Below are 10981 nucleotides of genomic sequence, written 5' to 3'. Positions count from 1 at the left end.
GATGATACAACTAGTACATTCTTAATTATTTCAATTTTACGGTTAAAGTACAATTACATGTAATCTGGTACAACTCAAAAACAGGTATAACTACGCGTAACTTAACATATAATACTAGTACAACTTTGTATTATGTACCAAACATGTAATACTGGTATAACTAGTTCAACTTCTTCATTATAAGAAAATTAAAAATTTCATTTGGTTTTCCATATAAAGAAACAATCAAATGACCAAATTGGTGTGTGTTTATAATGGTCTCTCCTAACAATTTTAAAATTTTAATGTTTTTTTGGTAATTATTACACTATCTTGTAAGTTTTTATGTTCCACCTTATACTTTAAATGCTTGTTTATATGTTTGTCCACTATATTTTTGGAAAACATACACCGAATGCATTTTAACCAAATTAATGATTCGATTATATGTGATATTAGATAGGTAAACATGTAGAAGTAGTACAACGGGGGTATATTTATTTTTAATGTGGTACAACTAAGTTTTTCAATTTCACTGCGAAAATACAACTATGTACAAACTTGTACAACCTAAAACTTGGTACAACTACGTGTTATTAAAAGAACGTAGTTGTATCGGTTAAACCAGTCATACATTTTTTTCGTAGTTATACTGGTTATACTATTTATACCGATCATTTTAATCTACTTTTCTTTTAATTTTGTGTCTTTTAGGCTTTCATTTTTTTGATGGAGGTATATTTCTATTGATAACATTAAAATCTTTTCCAAGTATTTGTAATGTCTATATAAAATCATTGGTATGTCATCTCTTCATGTTGAAATATGTAAGTTTCACCATGTTTTTATTGTATATGTGTTTACAATTTCTTTATTTCGTATCTTATTTTTATAGAAAGAGAAACAAAAGAAAAGAAAAAATGTGATCAAGAAGAAAGAGAGGAAGGAAGAGAAGTACAACAACAAAACAAATCTAGTCACCCTTGACCAAAGTGGTGCGGCTAGGTTAGCGTAGAGAGAGAGATGCATACTTTATATATATAAATGTCGCATGGTTTGACCAAAAGAAAAGAAGATGGTTTTAGTTAATTGTAGTTAAACAAATTGGTACAACTCAAAAACTAGTACAACTATGCAGGTTCTCAAAACTTGTGTGCATGCAATTGTTGCCATCATTAAGCGTGGAAAAATTGCTGAACATTATTGTTCTAAGTATTATTGAATAGATCAACGAACTTTGACATATTAAATGTCAATATATCCAGTGCTTCATCATTCATCATGGAAAAACTATATATCACACAATATATGTTCGACTAGTATAAATGGTACAACTATTTCCTATTTACTCCGGTACAACTCGAATACTGGTACAACTATGTTATTTCATTTTATATTATGCATCACGTTTTAGACGTATATCATGTTTTAAACGTTATGATTGAATATTAAATCAAGCAGTTGTACTATTCCTAAATATTTTTGTGTAGTTTAACCTGTTATCTATTTCTTTTGGTTCAAATACATTAAATCAAAGTCGATAAAATTAAGAGAAAAATTTTTTAGGTACGTAAATACAAAACGTAAAACTAAATAATATTTATAAAAAATTTAGATATTAAAAAGAAACTGATGGTATTGGGATTATAAATTTCATAATTTTTTCAAAATTTCATAAATTTTTGAAGATTTGGTTTTTTTTTTGTAGGAAAAATTTTAAATTATAAAATAGAATTAAATAATAAACAGAGTAAAATGTACTAATTTGCAAACATAATAATCAAAAACTATTTGAAATCAAATTTGTAGATACAACAAACATATGTATATCATATTTTATATCAAAATATGCAAGTTTCACCATGTTCTTCTTGTGTATGTGATTACAATTGCTCTATTTCTTATAATATTTTCATGTTCATATCAAGAAAATGAACTTTGAGGCGAGAAACCTACTAACCAGCACGAGAAAAACACAAATCAAGTGTTGCCACAATTAAACTAGTAATAGTACTACTGTAGTTAAACCGGGTAAACTATTATTGTTGTAGTCCAAATACCAAATATTAATGTTTATGCTTTTTTTTTCAAACTCGTGATGACTTATGCATTATCTTTTGGACTATACTCTTCAAGATCTTAAACTGCAATCTTTTCTTGCTTGGCAGTTGTCTTATTTGGCTTCGGGAGCAAAAACGTGAAGATGATTTTCTTCCATATATAATACAACTGGTACAACTAGTACAAATGGTAAAACAAATCATTATAAAAAAATATTATATAAACAAACTATTAACAAATTTTGACACATCCATGAAGATTAAACCAATATTTTCATTGGTGATACATCATCCCTTTCTAAAATATCATTCATACGTTGAAAACAAAAATTAAATATAATCATATTAATTGTAAAATTGTAGTAATTATACATGTTTTAGACTTCTAGTTGTTCTAATTATACATGTATTTTGACAGGTGCAAGCGGGAAAGATTAAACTAGTACAACTATGTACAAACGATACAACTCAAATACTAGTACAACTATGTTATTTCATCACGATTAAAACAATTATTTGCAAAAAAACACAAAAATCATACATCAAACCCAATCTTTTTCTTCTTTCCGGTGACTCGCGTTTTTAGAACAATGTTTGAAGAATTTTCTGGCTCTGCATCTAGCTTTTTGGCCTGAAGACCAAAAAGATGAAGATAATTTTTTTCGAAAATCGTACAACTAGTATAATTAGTACAACTTGTAAACGTATCAATTTCAAATCAAATATTATTAAAAATATACTATTCATATATTTGACACATGCATGCGGGGTAGATTACACCAATATGTCTTATTGGTTCTATGTCATTCTCTTTTCTAGCATCTTCACATGCGGAAAAAAATAACTAGATGAAATTATTATACATCTCATAATCAAGAGATGTCATTTCATAATTTCTCAAAGCTATGTCATCTTTTTTTGTGAGAATGAACATGGTGATGATACATAAAACAATCAATTTTCAAATAATATATAGAAGATACTCAATATGTACTAGTTGCACTAATTCGAGTTGTACAAGTTGTACTAGTTTGAGTTGTACTAGTTATCCTAGTTTGAGTTGTACTAGTTGTACTAATAATACTTTGTGTTTTTCATTATCTTGGATATCGGATGGAAAAGATGAAATTTGACTCTGGATAAGATATAATTGATTAAACATGACTATGGGTTGATCGATTTGAGATAAGAAAGAGAAAATTAGTGGATAGTTGAAGAAAAATTTTGATTTTGTATTATGGTGGAAGAACTATGAATGGGGAAGAAATGGGGAAGAAGAAGGAGATTCGGTCGGATTTCGGGTCTGGATCTGGATCGGATATTGGATTGGATATTAGTGGCATAGGTTAGTAAATATGTTTAACTCCTTAGGTTTTTCAGTTATTTAACATATATTTCTATTTAAATTTAAATGCAAACTAAATAAATAAATGATGGGTCTAATTGAAATTTTTTGGAGACCAAGTGGTCCATCTCAGCATTTGATCCCACAATATCACAATATCCATAAACAACTCTAAGTCTTTCAAGGTTTCATTGTTAACTAGACCCACTATCTCAAATCTTTGTTTCCACTTCCTGTATGAGTTAAAGATAGACTTGGCCACGTGAGATGCACATTTCGAAGCGATGAACAAAGATTTCAAGAACTACATGCTAAGATATGACACGTTAAAGATGGAGTTTGTAACAAAGTAGACAATTTTAAAGCAGAGATGAGAATTAGAGACAACCAAATAAGTAAATGGAGTAGTTACCGTGTAAATATTATATTACTAGCTAACAACCTGGCATTACCAACAAATCGAATTTTAATCTCAAGTAACTTATTTTTTATTCGTGTATATATTATATTAGCTGTCTACTAATTTGGACTTACCAACTAATAAATATACATAAACATTATTTGTATGTTCATTTCATATATCATAACTATGATCTTGGCTTCTTATGGATTCAAAGAATGTGATACAGAATTTGAATAAGTTTTATCTCGACTAACTTATTTGTTAACCGTATAAATATTATATTAACTGTCTAACAACTTGACATTACCTACACATTAGTTTTTATCCCAAGTAACTCATTTTTTAACTGTGTATATATTGTATTAGATGTCCAACAATTTTACATTACCATCAAATAAATATACATGAACATTATTCGTATGTGCATTTCATATGCCCTAGCTATGATCATAAGAATTCTATGATCTTGACTTCTTATGGTATTGAAGAATGTGCTATATATAATTTGAACAAGTTTTATTCTGTGTAACGTATTTGTTAACCGTATAAATATTATATTAAATGTATAAGAATTTGACGTCCATCAAATCAAATTTTATCCCAATTAGCTTATTTTTCAACTGTGTATATATCAAAATTAGTTGTCCAACAATTTTACATTACCAATGAATACATATACCTCATTATCCGTATGTTCATTTCGTATGCTATAGGTATAATCTTGAATTCTTTTGGTATCAGTGTAAAATTATGAATCATCTTTGTCGTATATTTAGTGTAGCCGGCTATAATCTAAAATAATCAGCTAATTAGTCATTTAACAGATTACTAGATTTTGATCCGCGCTTCAAAAGTGCGGGTATTAGTTTTCACTTTTATGAAATATATTATTTGTTTGTAATTATTGAATGTATTTATCTGAGTAAAACTTTCTTTATAATAAATTCGACACATAGAGTGTCTCTGGTGAACTATGTGTTTCTTTGGCTTTGTTTTATTCCCTCTCCAATCTACATATTTATTTGGCTTATTGTTAAAATAAATGATTATAGATTTTGATCTGCACGCCTGCGCGAGTGTATATTTTGAAAAATATGTTGATATTTGTTTTTCATGTAATTATTAGGGTTTGGCAAAATGAATCCGAGGAACAGAACCGATACCGATCCGAGAATATAGTACCAAACCCGAACATAAATTGATTAAATATTCAAATTATTCAAAATTTTGTTATTTAGAGAACCAAATCTGATCTGAACCGAAGTATTCGGATACTCGAGTTTATCTAAAAATAGATTTATATACTTATATATATATTAATTATTTTTTAATTTAACGTATATAAAACATCAAGAATGATACTTTTAAATTAGTTTAAATACTTGAAAATATATATAGATAGTCAAAAGTAAATATCTGAAATAGTTAAGGTATACTTAAATCACCAAAAATACTTAAAATAACTATTGATTTCGTATCCAAAATTTTAGATCAAGTCAATTGATATGTTAAGCTTAATTAGGTATTCTGACGTATATTATTCAAATTTATAGATAATATATTATTTTATTTATAGATTTTGAGAAATTTAAATATATAATGATTTAAAACTTTAAAAATAATTTAAATGGGTTATCCAAACCCGAATCAAACCCGCAAAGATCTGAATCAAACTCAAACCAAAATTTAGAAACATCCTAATAGGGCTGAAATCTTTAACCCCGAAAATCCGAAACACAAACCGATCAGAACCAAACCTGTATGGGTACCCGAAAGTCCATCCCTAGTCATTATTATATATAGTATATTGTCATCATATAATTAATCGTATTTTATATGTACCATCATATAAGTAATCATATAATTAATAATATTTTATATGTACCATCATATAAATAATTACATATATTATATTTTACAAACTTAATATGAAATATAAAAACCATAATTTGAGTTGGTATTTCAAATTGAGCTTTGTGTTATATTTTTCTTATATATTTTGACAGCATTTTTTTATAATGGTTATTGAAAAACAGTTTAGTAAAAATCCATTTTTGAATATACGTATATTTTTCAATCAGTTTTTGATATAAATCAACTTTGAATTGTTATTTTGATTTGAAATATGTATATAAAGTTTAAATTTTGTTATATGGATAGTTTAGAAAAAAAAAGTTTTATGCAATTAGATTGACCAATTTTCGTATATTTTAAAACTGGTCCAGATATATAGTTTCTTATAATATGATGAACTTTCAATTTTTCTTAATAACATAAACCCATTATTTTTTTACTTAATACTACTATCATTGTTTCCAAACAAAAGTAATATTTTTTTAAAGACTACAATCCATGTTTCCAAACACTCCAAATTTTTTTAATAGTCATATTCAAGTCTCCAAACATTCTAATTTGAGTATTTGTACTCCATACCCACCATGTTTCCTATATTTGTACTCCGTACCCTATTTCCCCTAATCCCCCCCCCCCAATATCACTATTTCCCTCTCTTTCTATGGTATTCCACTTCTTTTAGTATATTTCTCTAATTTACTCTTCTAATTTTGTACTTCAGTTTTAATAAGATTGATGATATTTGATATAATTAACATAGCCAGCTAAATGTTCATTTAACAAATTATAATATCTGAAAATATGATATATTGAGTAAGAGTTATAAGTAATTCATCTTTTAACTATAAAATCTGAATATTCATTTCATATTTCAGATCTTTGGTCTTAATTTCTTATGGTATCTGTTTATTTTATTTGTTTTGGTCAAAATGGTATCTGTTTATATTCATGAAACATTTCATATGTTATAGATTTGGTATTAAACATTATATATGAATACATGCGCCACATACATGAGTAAATCTTCCAATACTCACAATTAAGAAGTGATTTTTGCGTCAGAAAATATGTGGATGGGGTGTACTCTCTGAAAATTACTATTAAAATTACCATTATTAAAAATTAAAATAAAGTCTAACAAATATCTTTGCAAATCTTTTGATATATTTCTCTACACACACGTCAACTAGTTTCGTACAAGATACAATAGGTTGAAAGTTCAACTGTTTAAGCCAAAATGTTATTTTCGCCTTTCTATACCACTTTCACCTGCCACGTTTCACAAACTTTTACTCCGTTGGCATTGAGATAATTTCGACATCTTCCATTGTTTTTGACCTAATTGTACCTCTTTTTTGTAAGCTATAAATGTTACTATTTTTTAGTAAAACAAAATTAGAGAATCTTTTTTACAAATCTAAACTACGGAAACAAAATCTTATTTATGATAATCTGTATAAATTTTCACCAAATTATAATTAACTAATAAAATAATATAATTAGCATTAAGTAGTAGTTAGCTCTAATGGCGAGCTTTTTAGGCATAATTATATTTATCAAATTTCTTCTTTCTCTTCTAAAAATTGTTCATATTTCCATTGACGATACAGTTCCAAAAGATCTCAAAATAGTTGATTCTTCAAGGATTCTTGCATCGTTGATTATTTTCTGTAAGTAGTCCTTATTATTTTGTTTAATATTTTGTTTTTTTTTTTGCTTTTTTCTACATTTGATCTTCTCGAAAAATCGTTGATACTTTTTTTGTTTGGTTCTTTGATTCTTGTATAAAGCAAGATGATGATTATACACGTATAGACTATCAATTAGTATAAGGGAAGACATGTCCATAATGAACTACGGATCAATGATTTTGTTTTGGTACTGAGCCATCTTTTTTCTAAAACTCAGGAGGAATGTTTTTGTTTTATTGTTTCAGTTATCCCGTATCTCTTTCACTTTTAGCTTCAGCCTTCAGCAATTCGATTCCTAAGTCCAGGTGTACTATTCCCTTTTACTTAACTCTTAGCTTGCATCATGACTGGACATGGACATGATTCTGGATGTAAAAGGAGGACCAAAAAAGAACCCGTGACTTGTTTATTCAGTCACAAAGTTGTTCTTTACATAAATTTGTGATAAAAAAATGCTGATGAAAATTTGGAATATCGGCATTACAGTTCACATGTTAAGGGTCACTATATTTTTTTTTGTCAAAATTGAGTGTCACTTTTTTAGTTTTGCCCCGGGCCTGTAAAATGTTTGAGCCGGTCCTGTTAGGACTGCGCATGGTCAGTTCCTGGTAGAATTTGGTATATAGATTAAACCAACCGAGCTTTCTTATATACTCTCCAAGGATATCTCCAACAACGTATGAAATTTTGGAAGAGGCAACAATAATAGATGTACAGTAAGCCGCAGATTTGAGATAAAGTTTAGATGATTCATGCATGTTAGGAGGTTTTCGGATCATACCGAGTAGAATTACGCAAACCAAAGAAACTGAGGAAGCCTAAAAAAGCTTGTAGTTCTTGATACCGGTTTTGTTATTTGAAAAAAGAATTTTCAATTTTATTATTTTAGATTTTTTAAATTTTTTTTTTAAATTTATTTATTTTTATATATTTAATAAATATTTAAGTAAAATTATACAATTGTCATTTACCCTTTTAACAAAACTTAATTTGTTCATTTTGATCTTTAAGAACTATTTAAGAAACAAAAAAAAGTGTTAATTAGAAGATTTTCACTCATAACTATTGATTTTGTTTAGAGCAAAGGATTATAATAACTGATTTATTATTTTATAATTGTGTGTACTTATGATTTTCCTTGGAATATGTATCTTTATATACTTAATTTAAAAATTATTAAATACTTATTATGTTTAAATTAATCATTATTTTACTTCTTAACTAATTTAGAAGAAAATCAAGAAAATTATTTTGACTATATAACTTAGATTCGTAACTAATTTTCTTATAAAAAAGTAAACAGGTACAAAGATCATTCCATGAAAGTGGTTCCTTGTTGTAGATTCCAGATCAGATCTCTATGTCATAAACGTGTTTAGCAATGAGAGTATCCGTCTTCCACCTCTAGAGACAGTCAAGAGTTCTCTATTATTATTGAACATGAGACGTTCTCTTCTGGGAATCTTGTAAGCGCTGAAGATCTGAGAGCTGTGTTGTGGGTAGACGAGAAGAAGGGTGACTACGTCGTTGTGTGGCGGTTTGACGCATGTCCGTATCTACGATTTTGCAAGAGAGGGGATGTCCATTACCGTGAGATTTCAACACGGTTCGGTGTACCGTCCGGAGGCCTAGAAAGTGTGGTACTCAAAGGTTCCGGTCTTTACGTACAAACGGAACAGGGCTACATTCGACACCTGGATTTGTCGGGACAACATAGTTTTGAGAATGTGTGGGCGATCAATTGGCATCTAGTGAATACGGATGTATATGAGAGAATGGGAGGATACAGGATCATCTCATTTAGCGATAACTTTGCTGTCACAACATCAGGAGAGGTTTTGTTGGTCCTTACAATAACTTACGAGTCTAACTTTGAATGGAATAGGACGTTCCACCTCTACAAGAAGCAAGACACCAAGCTTATTAAGGTGGATTCTCTAGGTGATGCATGAGGCTTTGTTTCTCGATTTTGGTATCACTGTGCCTGGTGACCATACCCTTGGTATTGAGCCAAACTCCATCTATTTCACTCGTGATGACCGTTTCCGTCACAAGAGAGTTTCATGTATTGACATATGTGTCTACAATCTTGCAACAAAGACTATCAAACGCTTCCCTAGTCTCTCTAACTTAAAGCTCAAGGATGCTCAATGGTTTCTCCCCTCTTGATTTATTTGTTTCGTCTTGCATAGTCTTGGTGTTCTATGAGAGATTTTCTTGAGTTGGTGTTTCCTTGCTTTGTTTCTCACTGGTACATTCTTGTGTTCTTGATACATTTCCAAACTCTGCCTTGTTATCCTATTTCTTTGGATATATATAATCTACGAAAATGCTTGTCAAGTGTTTAAAATAGGTTAGCCGCCTATGTTACATATTCCAAATCATCACATTCGTTGGAAGCATCAGTCAATAGTTAAAAGTTCCTTTTAGCCACGCCATCGACTACAACTTAACTTTGATCTCAACATTTCAAATGTAGTTTCCAAAGTGACAGCTTTGGTGAGAGCGGCTGCGCTTTACAGCTCGAAGGCTGCTTAGTGAAGTACGATAACGTTATGTTCTATGGAGTGGCGGATACGACGGCTATGGTTATGAGTTGCGGAAAACCGGCTGGGTATAAGTATGAGTCGGACGAGTTGACTCAGGCTAAGGTGTTGGTGGACGTGGTTGCAAGTAGTGGTACGTCCTACAGAGTGGAGAGGTCAGGGAAAGCGCAAGCTGTAGCGCAGTGCACAGGAGATCTCAGTGCAACGGATTGTCAAGACTGTTTGATGGAAGCGATCCAACGGCTGAAACTTCAACCATTTTGCGGAACAAGCACTTGGGGTGACGTTTACTTAGCCAAGTGCTACGTTGGTTACTCGTCAAGTGGATCCATCGGCAAAGGTAACTAAAGCCTTATCTGTTTGGTTGCTTTTTTAAAGGTCGAATATTAATTTTGGAAATAACTAAAAAATTTAAAAGTCATAGAATCATTATAAAGCTGTGAACCTATGCTGGTAATAATTTCTATAAAAGAAAGAAGCATAAAAGGTGGGAGTGAAAGACAGAAAATGGGGGAAAATAGTGACTAAAGTAAATAAAAAGGGATACGTGCTAAGCACTTTTTCTTTATAATAAAGAGAAACATATTTCTCCTTATCCTCGTACGGGCTAAGAAAAACGGGGGAAAATAGTGACTAAAGTAAATAGAAAGGAGAAATATGCTTTTCTTTATCCTTAGGCCATTTTCAATGGTTAAAACCTATTAAGAGTTCTAATGTTTAATTTAATTATAAATTTTATAATTTGTGAAGTTTAAAATTTTTTATAGTTTGTTATGTCCAATGGTAGAACCTTTTTAAAATTTTTAAGAGATAAAGAGACAACAAAAAAAAAGAAAAAGGCAAGGGAAAGAAAAAAAAGACACAAACTCAAAAAAAAAAACAATATAAAACAAAGACATCTTAGAGGTTCTTACTAATTCTAAAAACTCTAGTTTAAAAACCTGGTTTTTATCTTTTGTTTTTTTTTATTTACTTTTTGGACTTTTTTTAAAAAGCTTCTCCTTGAAAACCTCAATCGTGTTGTAAATGAAGTGTTGGGAAAATACTTCTGTTGTTATTAATGTCGACCAGAAGGTCCATATATATACAAGGTATTAGACCGT

At 29.7% G+C, this 10981-nt stretch overlaps 1 pseudogene; it reads left to right on the top strand.

The window, feature by feature from the left end:
• The first annotated feature begins 7896 nt into the window (after positions 1-7896).
• Positions 7897-9624, top strand: LOC106324522 (annotated as a pseudogene).
• Positions 9625-10981: the final 1357 nt, after the last annotated feature.

The sequence above is a fragment of the Brassica oleracea genome, chromosome C2 (genome assembly GCF_000695525.1).
Source record: "Brassica oleracea var. oleracea cultivar TO1000 chromosome C2, BOL, whole genome shotgun sequence".
Taxonomy (NCBI): Eukaryota; Viridiplantae; Streptophyta; class Magnoliopsida; order Brassicales; family Brassicaceae; genus Brassica; species Brassica oleracea.
This window is presented reverse-complemented; position numbering and strand designations above follow the sequence as displayed.